The sequence below is a fragment of the Buceros rhinoceros genome, unplaced genomic scaffold (assembly GCF_000710305.1).
Source record: "Buceros rhinoceros silvestris isolate BGI_N320 unplaced genomic scaffold, ASM71030v1 scaffold6764, whole genome shotgun sequence".
Taxonomy (NCBI): Eukaryota; Metazoa; Chordata; class Aves; order Bucerotiformes; family Bucerotidae; genus Buceros; species Buceros rhinoceros.
Window position 1 is genome coordinate 67,889 of NW_010409952.1, and position 16,041 is coordinate 83,929.

Genomic DNA, 16,041 nt, shown 5'->3' on the forward strand with positions numbered 1-16,041 from the left:
TAGGGAATACCATGTGTCTATTTTTCTGTCCTGGTTCTAACTAAGCAAACAGAATCTGGAAAAATCAGAATTTCCTAATGGTGTGAGAAGTGTGTTTCACTGACCCTAATTCTCATATATTGAAGATTGGTTTGATTAAAACATTATTAATGTTTCTCTTAGTTTCTGCAGGTTTTACATCCTGTGTAGAGACCATTGCATCCTTGTCTGTCCTTTGACACACTTCAAATGCAAAACAAGACCAACCCAGAAGGGGATGTGAGCAACTCTTCAGGGTAGAGGAGAAGCAGTCCCGAAGAGATATGCCCAGAATGACAAATGAATTCTCCACACTGGATTAAAATACCAGAATTCGGGAGTGTCTGCTCCTTCCTCACTTCTCAGGCCCCAAGGCTGAAAGAGGTATTTTGGTAGCCATCCATATAGGTAGGGGAAAGAGAAGCAATTGCTGGCAGAGGGTCGCGTGTAAAACAGATATAGAAGAGCTTGCCATGGTATTTTTTCCCTCCCTCCTTATTTGGTGATTTGTGAGTATATTCCTATAAGTGACCTTGTTAATGCATCTGTAACCATTCTCATTAGCTTCTGAGCTATCCTTGGGATTTGCCTAATGAGAGCATGCACTATCAGGATGTCAGATGCATTGCACTCTGTCCCTCGCTGGTAATACTAGTTCTCTTCCCAGAGAGAACATAGTCTATATGTGAATGGCTGGGAGAGGAGGGGTGGACTGTGTGAAATAGATACATTCATTGATCCCCATAGAGTATTTTCTGATACTTTAAATCATCAACAAACCTGAATGGCAACATATCAGGGTGTTCCAGTGCCCTCCATGCCGAAAAGAAGGTAGTCCCGGCACTGGTCAGAGTAGCCATGTGGGCAAGCAGGAGGGATGGGCTACAGCTGGGAGGTGTTTGCTGCACACTACAAAGGCTATTATGGCAGTAATTATTTTAAGACTTTTGTTTTGTTCTGTTCATTATTTAGAAGTGTCAGCTTTCAACAATTACCAGAAAGAAAAAAACAGACTCTAATTCCATTACAGCAAATAGTTGGAAAATGAGCCACAGACTATCATGAGCCATGAAGTATTTATTTTGATTCCTTAAAGTGGAACAGAAATTAGAGTTCTAAAGGCTATTTGATGAGAACAAGAAAGACCTGAGGGAAATTGAATCACATATGAGAAAGAAAGTGGTTCTTCTTTGACTTGATCTCTGCTGTAGTCCTCAGCACTCATGCAAATGAGGGTAAAATGCTGCCAGAACAGAAAGGGTCCATTTTATACGAGTGCAAAAGATGCCACAAGCTATAGACTTGTGGAGAATCTCTGCATTACACATGCACAGCAATTTCCATGCTTGCAGACCAAGCTGGGATTGAAATTTGCGATTAACTGATCTAGTCGAGGTCTAAATCATATCTTGTAGGCACAGGGACCTCTTACAATGTGCAAAGGCTTTTAGCCTGGGTTTGGCGACACTTTAATTTGGTGAGCACTGCATTGAGGTGAGCTCTTGTGGATGTGCTTACAGAGCACCACAGCAACATACCTTCAGCTGTGCAACATGTTGTCCTTGGCCATCAAGCTCATCTTGGATGTGTCTCACCAGCAGTGTGTTACCCTGGTCCTTGACCATCTTCTCCAAGTCTTTCATGTGGCCTCACCTTGGAAATATGATCCATGGTGGGAAGCCCACAGACAGTGACAAGCTCACCACTGGATGCCAGACGCATTGTCTTCTCCTGGGCACCATTCTCAAAACGCTAAATTGTTTGATTTGTCACATCACTCACTATGCAGACAGCGTGATGACCTTTCCGTTGGTGACAGTTTTGTTGTTTGCTTCAAAACTGACAAAACTGCTGTTCTCCATGAAACCTATGCTGGCAGTGTTACTAATGCACGCGGGCCATTTCCGCTCCATCGTGTTTATTGAACATGGACTCTCATTTTATGAATCCTTCCCAGTGCCAAGTGGCAGGCCATCGTGCTGCCAGGGTATGTGGAGTGGGGGAGCTCTTCTGTATCTGAGAACAAGGTTAGAAGTGATGGCCAGGCAGCTCAGCCCTGAATTAATGAAAGTGTGCTTGATCGCTTGATCTGCTGCCAAGTTACTCCCAGCCCAGAGCAAAAGCAAAGCCTGGAATAGGCACACATCACTGGAGGAAGTTCATTTGCAAGCTGAGGCCTATAGAGGTGGTAGTAAAACAAAAAAAATTCTCCCTGGATATATGTCTCATTTCCCCCCTTTTTCTTTCTTTTCTTCTATGAGGAACTTTATACTGGCAATAACCAGTGGAAAAAGTGCACTACCCTTTACCCAGAGCCCTGAAAGAGGATGAAACACCACTTCATGCTTAGGTCTTCTCATTCTTGCTGTGTAAATTGGCTGCTTTCTTTTTCTTTGGGTAGCTTCATGTTCAGTTTGTCCCAGGAGGGAGAGTTAAGGCTTGCATTATGAATACATTAGCTGTATCCTTCTCCCTCTTTGTGTCAGTTTTGTCTCTTCATCATCAGATTCCCCCACCTTTTCCAAAACTAATTCTAAATATATTTTCACTTAGTAGTAAAAACAAAAAAAAAATCATTCTGCAAATGCTGAGGCTCCATCTGTAGTTCCTAAACAGACATGCTCCAAGGGCTGGACTATCTTTCAAGTGATACATCCCCATTCTGGGACTGAGGGTTGCGGGAAGAAGCACTCTTCCCCTGCCTTGTGGAAATGGCTTGCCTTTAGACCTTGTGTTGAGACCTCGGAAGGCAAGAGGGCAAACTTTGCTAGCTGTTTTTCCCCCAAGCTGGAGCACAGGGAGCAGGCAGAAAACCAAATTACACCAGGTATGAGCAAACAAGGAGCAGGACTACCCCACGCATCCCAGAGGTACAGCTGGTTCCTTATACAGAGTCTGCTTGCTTGCTCAGGGGTTATGGCCAACACAGGGCGCATCCAGCAAGCTGGGTGTCGGCAGCTTTGTGTAGGACCAACAGAGGGAAATCCAGGGGACTAAACATACTGTCAGGCTTTACCAAATGCTAGTTATTAGTGTGTGAATCATGTGACCACAATTAATCCAGCTACTCTGTTGTCTTGAGCAGGCAGTTTACAAGCTAATCTCCTCCTGATGCCAGTGGGAACTGGTTGCTGTTGAGACTATAGGCAGGGAAGAAAGTGGGCTCCAAAAGTGCTCCAGGACCCATATTCTGTGTCATGCTTAGATTGGATTTTGGTTGCTCTGCCTTTTGCAACCTGGATTAGAGGCATTTACAGTTGTTCTTCTCCTCTGTTACAGTCTCTGTGTTTCTGTCTTCTGTGTGCTGTAGGGAGAGGAGGAGGAGCAGCAAAACGACAGCAGTGCTAAGGAGCAGAGAGAGCAATTTACCTGTGCCATGACAAGGGGTCCCTTCAGCTGAACAGAGCCAGATATAAAATTTGCTTCCCAGTAAGTGCCTTTATGTTATGCTTTCAGAGCAGATAAATAAGGGTACTCTTGGCAGAACAATTAAAGCTAGGGAGGTTTATAACTTTCAGCAAGATTGCACACAGCTTTGACTGAAAATATGTCCTTTGGCTATGATCTTGAAACCAGTTGAATACTTGAGAAGAGATATATTAGTTTGGTTCTTCTGGGTTTTTTTTTTAACATATTGTGGAACTGATAAACAGAGGCATTCCGACAGCTTTGGAGCTAAACACCCAGTGGAACATGGTACTCAGATAAACAGCTTAAACAAAGAACTGCAGTTATCCTGCCCATAAAGTGTTAATAAGGATTCTTTCCATCATTTCAAACTGCAACGCTTATGTAGGAATGGTATAACGCTATGGTATCAGTACAATACCGACTGCAGCCAAAAGAAGACCTGGAAATGAACAATGATTTAACATGAGCAAGTACTGTAGTAGAGAAACATTTCTTAAAATTGGACTACATTTGCTTTAGCAGGTGCAGTAGTAATGAAGTCAGGAGTGTTTGGCATGCTTGATTTGTCCTACATGGTTTGTCTTCTGGGAAGTTGCTTATAAGGGAGTTAGGACCTACAATATTGTTGTGGTGATTTTTAAAATTATTGTTAATTGATAGATTAGCTCAGATATAATTCTACGCGCTCACTCCTCCCCACCTCTGTCAGGTAGAGCTGTGTATGCCAGCCTACTGAAATTTTATGGGAGCTATGTGTGCACATCTGGTTCTTCCACTGCTCTCGTCAGACTAGCTGTGTTTGACCAGTGGAAACAATATTCCTCACGCTAAGGCAAAGCAAAGCTATACGCCAAAGCCATATGCCTATGAGGGTAAATCCAGGCATCTTTCCATCGAATTTGTAATAAAGGCATGAATTTGCAAAGATTATTGCATCTTTACCAAAAATACAGAATTCTCAAACCATACTTTCAAGTCCTATTAGGAATTGTAAGAGCACAACATGCATGTGAATTTTTTTCTAGCAATTATTGCTATTTTAGTTCTATGAAAAAGGAATTCTGCTTTTCCTGAACACATTATATTTCTTCTTTAATGGTCAAAAGACTTAGTAGTGGTATTTTATTTCTTCAGTCTCCTATCTTCTGAAAAAAAGAAAAAAAAACCCAAAACTTATATCTCAGCATTTCCTCTAAAACAACTGGGTTATGGAGTGTTTAATAGCTTTATCTTTAGTTCATTAGCTATGATTTAGATAATTCCCAGTTTGAGAGTGACTTGGACTTTTTACAGGACTCCTCATCTGAGGATCCCAGAGCTCTTTACCAGCATGTCTAAATACAACTTCACACTACCTTGAGTAAAGAAAAGTAAAAATTTGGATACAGGCAGAAACATAGTGACAAATGCTGAGGAAAAGGCTGAGGAACTTAATGCCTTTTTTTGCTTCCGTCTTTAATAGTAACACCAGTTGTTCTCTGGGTACCCACCGCAATGAGCTGGACAACAGGGACCAGAATGAAGCCCCCATAATAAAATGGGAAATGGTTAGCAACCTGCTGCTCCACTTGGACGCACACAAGTCTGTGGGGCTGGATGGGATGCACTCAAGGCTACTGAGGGAGCTGGCAGAAGGGCTCACCAAGCCACGTTCCATCATTTACCAGCAGTCCTGGCTAACTAGGCAGGTACCTGTTGACTGGAAGATAGTAAATGTGACACCCATTTACAAAGAAGGGCCAGAAGGAGGATTCAGGGAAGGACAGGCCTGGCAGTTTGACCTCAGTGCCAGGGAAGGTTATGGAGCAGATCATCCTGAGTGCCATCACGCAGCACATACAGGACAAACAGGCGATTGGGCTCCATTCGCATGGGTTTATAAAAGGCAGGTCCTGCTTGATCAACTTGATCTCCTCCTATGACAAGGTGACCAGCCTAGTGGATGAGAGAAAGGCTGTGGATGTTGTCTGCCTAGACTTTAGCAAAGACTTTGACATTGTTTCTCACAGCATTCTCCTGGAGAAGCTGGGTGGTCTTGGCTCGGATGAGTTTACTCTTTGCTAGGTAAAAAACTGGATGACCAGGCCAAAAGAGTGGTGGTGAATGGAGTCAAATACAGTTGGAGGCCAGCCACAAGCGGTGTTCCCCAGGGCTCAGTGCTGAAGCCTGTTCTCATTAACATCCTTATCAATGATCTGGACAAGGGGATCAAGTGCACCCTCTGCAAGTTTGCAGACAACAAGTTAGGTGGGAGTGTTGATCTGCTTGAGGGTATGGAGGGTCTGCAGGAGATCTGCCAATGGGCTGAGGCCAATGGTACAAGGTTTAACAAGGCCAAGTGCCAGGTCCTGCACTTGGTCCACAACAACCCCCTGCAACACTACAGGCTTGGGGAGGAGTGGCTGGAAAACTGCCCAGCAGAAAAGGACCTGGGGGTGTTGATTGACAGTTGGTTGAATATGAGCCAGCAGTGTGCCCAGGTGGCCAAGAAGGCCAATGGCATCCTGGCTTGTATCAGCAACAGTGTGGCGAGCAGGAGAAGATAAGTGATCATCTCCCTGTACAAGGCATTTGAATACCGTGTCCAGTTTTGGGCTCCTCACTCCAAGAAGGACATTGAGGTACTGGAGAGTGTTCAGAGAAGCACAATGAAGCTGAAGCTGGTGAAGGATCTAGAGCACAAGTCTTATAAGGAGCAGCTGAGGGAGCTGGGGTTGTTCAGCCTGGAGGAAAGGGGAGACCTTATTGCTCTCTACAACTACCTGAAAGGAGATTGTAACAAGGTTGTAACTGTGGAAGTAAGTCTGTTCTCCCAAGGAACAAGTGATAGGACAAGAGGTACACCAGGGGAGGTTTAGGTTGGATATTAGGGAAACTTTCTTCACTGAAAGGGTTGTGAAGCATTGGAACAGGCTGCCCAGGGAAGTGGTGGAGTCACCATCCCTGGAGGTGTTTAAAAGACACATAGATGTGCTGTGGGACGTGGTTCATTGGTGGCCTTGCAGTACTGGGTTGATTCTATTAAAAATTGTATCTGATCAAGATCAGGAAGCCATAGGGACCATAAAATTCTGTTCTTCAGACTTCAGCCATTCTAGTCTACACACTCAGTGACACTGTCTTCTCCTGAGTACTTCCTTTTCTTTCATGGTTCCCATTAACAGTATTTTACTATCTAGTTAGTCCATCCTTTGCACATTGAGACAAAACTTGTTCTGGAGGGCTTCCAAAATACACCTGCCTCTGCAGTCTGATTAATCAGGCTTTGAGATTTGGATTGAGAAGTCATGCAGCCTATGTTGCTGCTACATGGAGCTGCTAGTTGGACTTTCTGTCTCCTGCAATACCTGTTACAGAAAGGAGTCACAGCAGTTTGGGTTTTTTCTTCACAAAGTTTACTAGTTTAATAAATTAGCTGGTTACCTAGAGCGGTAAACCAGCAAATTTTAGAGAGGTGCATTCACCCTAATCTGCCATGATAATTAGCCAAATGAGGGAATCAGATCAGGTACAGGTGTGGATTCTCTGCACCTATCAGTTATAAGTGCAAGAACCAAGAGTCCCTGAACACCGTGCTGTAAGTGTACCTTGAAGCCAAGCCTCAGACCTGAGCTTGGGCCTCCCTTCTGGCATGGTATTAGCCTTCTGACCAGCGCAGATCTGGAAACATCCCTTAGGGACGTGCAAGTTACAGGCTGTGGAAATTTCTGTTTTCTGAAGCACAGAGTCCTGTAGGCCACCAGCAGTTCTGCCTGGTCCTGCCAGACACTGAGGCACATTCATGCTGAGGGACATCCTCAACTGGAAAGTAAAAGGGAGGTTCAGCAGCACAGAGTCCTGTAGGCCACCAGCAGTTCTGCCTGGTCCTGCCAGACACTGAGGCACATTCATGCTGAGGGACATCCTCAACTGGAAAGTAAAAGGGAGGCTCAGCAGTGCCAGCTCACTGCAGCCTGGTTGTGGCAGCAGTGGTTCTTCTCACAAATTCATTGATAAAGCGTTTGTAAATGAAATTTGAGTCTTAAGCACTAACCTACCCTAAAACCAAAACTGACTTTTGAGTGGGAGATCAGTGCACTGGGATGTAACATGACACAGAAGTCAAATCTAAGCTCAACCTGTCTGCAATTGCTAATGGCCTAATCCAGGGCTCAAACCAGGTAACTAGAAAGCTTTCCTTGGCCCTCCAATTCCAGGTCAAACCATTACTGGAATGAGTTAAATTAGAGTATATAGCAACATGCAGGAATCTGTATCTATTTGGGCAAACCAGAAATAATCCTGAGGATGCCGAGCTATTTGTGGCAAGCCATTATGTGTTGGTGAGTCAAGGTAGGTTGTCCTTTCAGCTCAGTATCAAAAAAGTAATGAAAACTGATTTATTTGTCATGTAACAGAAAACTGTTGGATATGGGACTGCAGTCTCCGCCTTGTTTCATAGCTGTGCCCTCTTTAATTAGCAGTATGTGGTGAATTAGGAATTCACTGAGGAATAATTAATATGCTAATGTTGTTGGTAATAATCTACATAAAAGCTTTATAACAAGTTTTGTTGTTTAGCCTGGCCAGAACAATTAAAAATCCTCAAATAAGTAGCTCCTTCTCTTCCAAAAAAGATCTCTCTAGTATCAGTGCCACAACAAATGGCTCATTATTAGCACTAGCAATAAAACAGGGAAGGACGTCAAATCAGTAAAATTTCAGTAGAAGGGCAGCTGTGTTTTGTTTTATAGCCATCTTCATTGGAGTGCACATGCAAGAAAAGTAGAGGTAGCACACTGTGAATGGTAGGCACTGTACAAATTCTGCAGGCAGGAGACAGCCTTCTCCTCCTTCTGCAAGGCCCATTGCCTGAAGGTGATGCTTCCTCTGCATTGCCTACACAGGATGAACTTAGCCTGAATCAGGAGTTCTCTCTGGAAGCAAGATCCTCTCTCCCATGTTGCACCATTTGATTGCAACTCAAAGCTCAAGCTCCCTGTACCAAACACCTGGACCCCCTCTTTCTTTAAACAGATGTTGGATTTCATGTTTCAGTGGGAAGGAAGACTTTCTTTCTAAAATACTTTTCCTGTTACTGAAAGCCCAGATAAGGGTAGGCACAACCTACCCCTGGTCAAACAATAGAATTTGCAAATGTCCAGAAGAACCAGAAAACACAGCTCTTCCAGAAGCTGTGGAAGGAAACTCGAAGAACATAGAGTTTGACTTCTAAAGCCTACATACAGGCTTTAAAACAGGTGCACTTGTGAACATGAGCTGAAGAGAAGCGTGTAGCTGAAGGAATAATAAAAATCCAGCAACATACTTTGCTGGGATTAAGTAACGTTGTCTCAAGAGCTCACCCAAGAGTAGAGACAGATTCATGTCATAAAGAAACAAAATGTTTCCTCACTATAAGGCATCACCTTGCAACATCCAATGTAATGTATTTACATCCTATGCAGAAAGGGGAACGTTAAAAGCAGTGACAAGCTGCTGTTGAACAGTTGCTGTTCACTCCTCCAGAGGAAGATTAATATCTCCAACCCAGTTTTGTAAATCAGAATCATTCAGGCGTAGTCCTGACTTCATTTGCCCATGTATCTTAATGTTAATCCAGCCAAACCTCCAGCCTCCTTCAGGATTAAAGAGAGGGGAGGTCCTTAGGGATAACCTGCTCAGGCTGCAACTAAGACATACTTGAAATCCTTAAAGAGAATGTTTTGCATCCCTGCAAATCTGTTTATAATGATAGATAATGGTTTCCTATTCAATACAGGTTTATGTTAAAAATTTACACAGCCAGATGCCGTAAATATAAATCAATACATGAGTGCTCATTTAAGAAAAAATAAACCACTGCACATAATCCACTGGGAAAGCTAGAGTATATTTTTCAAGATCCCTAAACCCAAGAAATTCCCATTTGCTTCATTTAAGAGGTAATAGATATTTGGTTTTGCTCTAGGAGGGGGAGGCACTAAATCAGAAGGGAGTTAGGAGAGCTCCATCTTGCAGGACTCAAGGGGGATTCTGCATGTGTTGCACATAATAAACTCAAATTCAGCACTTCTAAGAGTCGTTTTCTGTAGTTTTCTGGCTGCACCCTGCCTTGATTGAGACATAGCTACCCTTGCAAATGGCACTTTGGGTTCTGTGCCAGGGAGCAGTAATGGTAATGACAGGTCTCATTGCAAAGACACAGGAAGGTTAATCAAAAAGCAGATGATGAGTTTCTAAACTCTTTTTAAGCTGAGTGGTGTAAATAGTGGCATGAGGCTGCTGAATGGCTGTTTTGCATTATGGCTATTAATGACAATGAAGGTCAGCAAGAAAGAATAAGCTGATACTGTCCATGCTGTGTGTGTCCTGGAGATTTCTATTGCATTAGAGCAATGCAATACAGTGTTCTATCTCTTTCCACTTACCACTTTGCTAAACTAAGGTTCACCTGTTGAAAACATTAAGTAAAACCAATTGCAGGGTGTATTTGGTGTAGGTCGGAAGGTGTTCCCAGCAGTGAGGGGCTATTATCTGATGAAAGCCAGTGGCTACCCTGTGCTGGACACAGCCAGTTCCGGCCCCCTCTAAAATGGACCTGCTGCAGGACACAGCTGAGCCCATCAGCAATGGGTGGGCACACTGGGGACAGCACAACTCCTTGCACTGCATGTCCCACTGGACATAGAGGAGTCAGCATGAAGGGGTGAAGCTGAGCCTGGAAAAAAAGGGGAGGTGAGGATAGGGAGAAAGAGTTGTTTTAATTTTTTTTTCTTTGTTTCTCACTCCCCAAATCTATCTTAATTGGCAATAAATTTATTATTCTCAAGCTGAGTCTGCTTTGCCTGTGATGATAGCTGGTAAGCAATCCCCTTGTCTTTATCTCCACCCACTAACGTTTTCATTCTATTTTCTCCCTCTGTCACTGTTGAGGAGGGGGACTGAGAGAGCAGCTCGGTGGACGTCTGGCTGCTGGCCAAGGTTAACACAAAAGAATATCTAAGAAGTTAATTTACTGGGTCTTTTCTCATTCCAGTCCTATATCTGACATTGGTTGCCCCCCTACACTGACTTTATGTTTTACTCTTGTCTCGCTGTCAGTCTACCAGCACCACTACCCCTGAGCTAGGAGGAGTTGAGTTTCTCAGAACTGTATGGGGAGGAGGAATAACCTGGTCTGCCTGTGACAAGGCTGGGATTTAGGAAGGACCTGCTGAAAGGTGACATCTGGAACATAATGGGGCAGAGGGAAAGTGGTACAGCACGCATATCAGCTAGGAAAGAGGCTTTCCGTGTGCCTGGCACAAAAGCAAGTGCCTGCTATCAGGTGGCTTCAGGTCCACATCCCTGTTTACTGGTAGTGTGGTGGATGTACAGTCCACCACAAGCCTTATTGACACAGCACCATACTTCGTGTCTAAGTACATACTATTGCAGGGGATCCTATACGTATTTAAAAAGAAGTGTGGGAACGAGAACAATTTTGATTCAGTTGCTTGTCTGACTGTTATTACTATTAGAAATAACTGGTATGACCACGAAGCATTTTTACAATTTAATGCATTATTTTCACACGGGCCTATCCAGTTTTTATATATGATATTCCTGAATTCAGTTATTCCACATGTCAATGAGGATGTACAGGTTACAGTTATTCTTTTTTTTTTTTTTTTTCTGAAAGGCTTTCATTATTAGTGATAGCTTCCTGTAAGGTATCATGTTCCTGTGTGTTAGTGCACTTGCCAATACAGCATTTCTCAATATAGAAATTCAAGGCAAACTCTGAGATAATTATATTGAGTAAATGACAGACCTGTTTTTCTGAGGACCTTTTTGGGAAGAGATTATTACTGGAAATCTGGTGTGTGTACATATATATTTATGTATATATAAGCTGTTAGTTGCTTTGCAACTCCTGCCATTTATTTGCTCTGACAAACGTTGCAGACTTCATGCTGTGGAGAAAACTGGGAACAAGTTTCTATGGCCAGGGAGTTTATTGTGAAAGTTTGTAGTTGAGCAGATAGTTGCTTTTGGAGTGGAAAATGCTTGCCAGAATCAGCTACTGACCATCAGCATTGGTTTTTTGTGGTGTATTTTTAAGAAGGCTTTCATCAGAAATTAATGTCTATCAGACAATTATTTGACATGTTGAGAGCAATATAAAAATGTAGTCATCCTGGGAGTGAAGAGGGAGTAGGACAAAGCTTGGATCAATATTTACCTCAAGGGATGGTAGATTTTGTTATTAGAGAGAGAGAGGAGTTTATATACTGAGTTTCTGTCTACTAAAACCAAAAAGGGGTGAGGCACATCTGTCAGTGTGTAAGCACCAAGGTAACTTCCTCTCTTCCTTTGCATCCTAGCGTAAACATCTTATACTTAAAAGTTAGTGGCAAATAAATTACAAAGGTGACAATTAGGCCAGGCAGGTAACTAACTGAATTGAACTATATTCAGTGTTGTATCCTACCAAATTCACTCGGCAGATACCGTAAAAATACGCTCTCATACCAATAATGGGTCACTGTGGAGTGCTTCCACGTCTGAGTTGTAAACATTTTTGTCTCTTCCTACATCTGTGGAGCTACTGAACCTTCACTGAAGTGGATGGTGTCTTACTCAGCACAGTCTTTCCCACTCCTGTTTAGGGATAATCTGTTTAGTGTTAGACCTCCCTGCCCTGTAGCTGATAGTCTCTGTTGCGAAGTCAGAGGCTACAGAAGTGTAGCGAAAGATGTGTGCCAGCTTTTTGTACAGGTAAAATCACTGACAGGTGAATGTCTGTTTGTTACACATGCTGCCTTCCATCCAGATGCAAACATCTGGATCACTCAAATTGAAACTTCCAGTGCAATCACTTGAAAAAAAAAAAATAAGAGGGGGTGTGGATGTGGAAAATATAAATTAAATTTTATTTATTGAAGTGACCTGAAGCCTTGATGAAACTGATGGGCCAAAGCTACTTGGTGTGGGTAGTTCCTATAATATACAGTGTAGATGTGAATTCTACCCATTGCATGAAATGGAATATATTTCATAAAACACTTTTATTCTCTTTTTCAAAATTGATGTATTATGAATAATCATGTCATCTTAATTCCTATTCCTCTTTCAGAAATGATTATTTGGGATGATTACTTGGGACATTTTTATTTACTGATTTTCTCTGAGAATCTTCTTGTAGAATCTATCAGCAGTGGTCTGTAGTCTTTCCTCAGAGCTTAAAGATGGTCTAAAAGTCTGCCTGAGGTTCCTACCAGCATTGCAGTTCTGTAGCATGATCATGATTTTCTGATGGAAGAGTTTCTTGCATGCCAGATCTATTGACAAGTGTAAAACACAAATTCCGTTTCAATCGCAGTGTCTGAACAACCAAGGGTAGAGTTAGGCATCTCACCATGCTGGAATGCCAGGCTCCACTTTTAGACCTGATGAGGAGTTCAGCTTATTCACACAGCCTCTCATGATCCAGGGAGGCTGAGAGTTCAGATGCACGTTCAGATGGCACCCGTGCGTCAGCCAAGCCACGTGCCCAGCTGAATGTGCCTCCCTGGCCTGCTGTAAACAACAGCAAAGCTTATTAAATCATCAGAGTTTAACTGTGATTCTGAGCCCTGCATCTCTTTTCAAAATAGCCCATGGGTTCCTATGTTGTTCAGAAGCTTCTGACGATTTCACTCTCTGTGCTGGTAAATAAGAACATCGACACTTAAAACCTGCCCAATCCTCTGTGCATCTTATGTCACTGCCTAATAGTCTGGAAAACCTTAAAAATCACAAGCAGCATGCCAGAATGACCACTTTAAATAAACAGCCATTAATGTTGCTCACTAAATGTAATTTGCATATTCTTAAGAAATATAAAGTAGGTGTTCACTTCATAGATGAGGTTTTTTAAATTAAGCTCTTCATATCATTCCAAGAATCTAAACCCGGTTTTCTCTTCCTCATTCAAGGTCTAATCAACACCTGCAGAGAGAGCATTGTGTTATTTGCATTTGTAAAGATATAAATGCACCTCCCTTAACTAATGGGCTGGAAGGTTTTATACTGATATATCTAAATTTCTATTAGTGGTTATAATGAAGTTAGCAAGGCAATGGATTAAAGAACTGCGGACTTCCCCAAAGCATAAGCAGAGGGCTCGCATTGCCTTTGAAATCTGAGACTTCTGTTGCAACTTACAGAGCACTAGAAATTGGTGTAAAAGTGGAGCACAGGTTTGATTTGTGTCAAGGGTTAGAACTCCTCCAACTAGCGTGGGGGGTCCTCGGCAGGCAGCGGTTCTCCCAGGGTTGAACAGCTCCAGCACGGATCTCCCTCAGAGTCACGGCCTTTTTCAGGATCTGTCCCCTGCTTCAGCGTGGGCTCCTCCACAGGCTGCAAAACGACCTTTTCTCCACTGGTAATCTCTGGGGACTGCAAGGGCTCAGCCTGCCGTCTCACCACAGGATGAAGGGAAATGGCTGCTCCAGAGTGTCTCCCCATCTCCTTCCTCACTGACCTGGTTGTCTCTCTCTCTGTCCTACTCCCCTCCAAAACAAAAGAGAGCTCCCAAAACAAAATGCCCCTGGCAAACAGGTTTCTCCTCTTAAATATGTTTATTGCAGAGGTGCTGACTGGCTCGGCCTTGGCCATACGTGGGGCTGACTTGGAGCAGGGGGAGCTTTCTCAAAGCTTCCTACAGGAACCATACCAGCAGCTCCTTCCTCCACTACTGAAACCCTGCCAGATACAAGCCAGCAGCTGTCTCCCCCCCATCAAAACCCCACCAGACACAAACCCAACACATATACCAAGTGTTTGAAACACAGACCCAGGCAAGGCTTACAAATGACAGCAAATGGCTTATTTTGAAAGCTTCTGTTATTCTGGCTCTTCTAACTGCAAACCTTTTTTTCTAGACTCAGAGGGTTTCTCTTTAGTTTCTGTGTCAATAGGAGATTTCTCCACAATAGCATTTGAAATCTCAGATATAGCTGCAGTTTGTATTCATGTTTAGGAAGAGATTTAGGTTGAAAAGTGGAACTGTGCGTAAGAGCATGTCTCTCGTCATCTGTCAGAAAAAGCCACGTTGCAGCAGGATGCTGAAAATGGGATATAGTGAGCAAAAGGATATGGGAAACCAAAATACCTTCATCATCTTCCTTAACACCATGTCCTCTTCCTTGATCAGTGTTAAGCAATCTTCAGGTATTTTTGACATCTGCAAAAGCATAAAAGAAGCAACAAGTGGTATCGTCCTTTAAAGAAGGTGAAAACTGGCCCTGTTTTACTCTTCCACATGTAAGGGGAAGAAAAAAAGGTTTTTTTTTTTCAGGTTATGCTTTTTGTGGCTTGTCTTTTCTCAGAAAAAAATAGCTTAGATTATGTAAAAAAAGTTCACATTAAGTCACTAGGGGAACTAAGAGAAGAATAAAATGAAAACGAAAATTATTAGACAGCTAGGAAGTGGAGAAAGAAACAGCTTTGAAAGTTCACCCTGTGCTTGAAGGCACTTTGGTTATACCAGTACAGAGACACAGACACAGACACATGTTCCTGATCTACTGAGATGAGATGTCAACAGCAGAAACAAACAGGAAACATCAGAGAGATTTGCTATCAAAACCACCAGCATTGGAAAAAACATCACTAGAACACTCATAAAGAAAAAATCAAAACAGAACCAGACCTGCTACTTGAAACATTTATTAGAAAAGGCATGGTCAGGCAGGCTTGTCTTACAAAGATTGTCCCAAAATTAGAAAAGTTTTTGAAAAGTGAATGACATACTAGATGTTATCTACTGGTCCATCATCTATGCCAGTAAGAGCTATGTGGCTTTTCCTCACTTACGGGCTTTGCAAAAGCTTCTTCTCCAGAGTCTCCACCTGCCTTCATCCTGCATACCTTGTACAACCATCACTGATGGAGACACACTGGTGATACCGCAGAGGCATCTGTGGCCTCCGGATCATTCACAGTCACTAATGTCAGTCAGACCAGTGAATGCCACAGTTGCTTGTGAGGAGCAAACTACAGTTCTCTTGCCTTGCAACCAAGAACTTCTTCAGAGGTAAGCAGGAAATTTTTTTGAAGTTCCTGATACCAGTCATTTGGGAGTATAAACATACCTATACACAGAGACTTGCTAAATCAGTCAGGTTGCAGGTGATTCTAATGTCTGTTAGCTGGATACTTGAGCATGGGAAGGAAGCTGAATTTTACATTCCTGCAAGGAGCATACTAAACCACCGATCTACTCATCCCAGAGCTACGAAGGATCTGCGGTCTAGACCCGGCTGGGTACTCAACGACTTGCCAGTTTCTAAGCGTCTGGCAATATCTTCTCACTGTTTCTTTTCCTTTTGTTTTCATTTACCCGTGTCTCAAAGCACTGAAGCAGCTCATTGCTCTTCTAGGATTGCCTTCTAGCTGCCTGAGTATATATGGCACAAAAGCAGTTTTGGTGCTTCTATAGGAAAATATTGTTGGCTGTATTGGATACTGGCAGATGGCAATTTCCCTGTTTCTGTTACCACACAACTCTTTCAGTGAGATGTTTCAGCCAAAGAATGAAAACAGACCATGCCAAAACCAAACCATAACCCAAGTTTGTTTTGATCAATCCTGACTCTCTTTCCC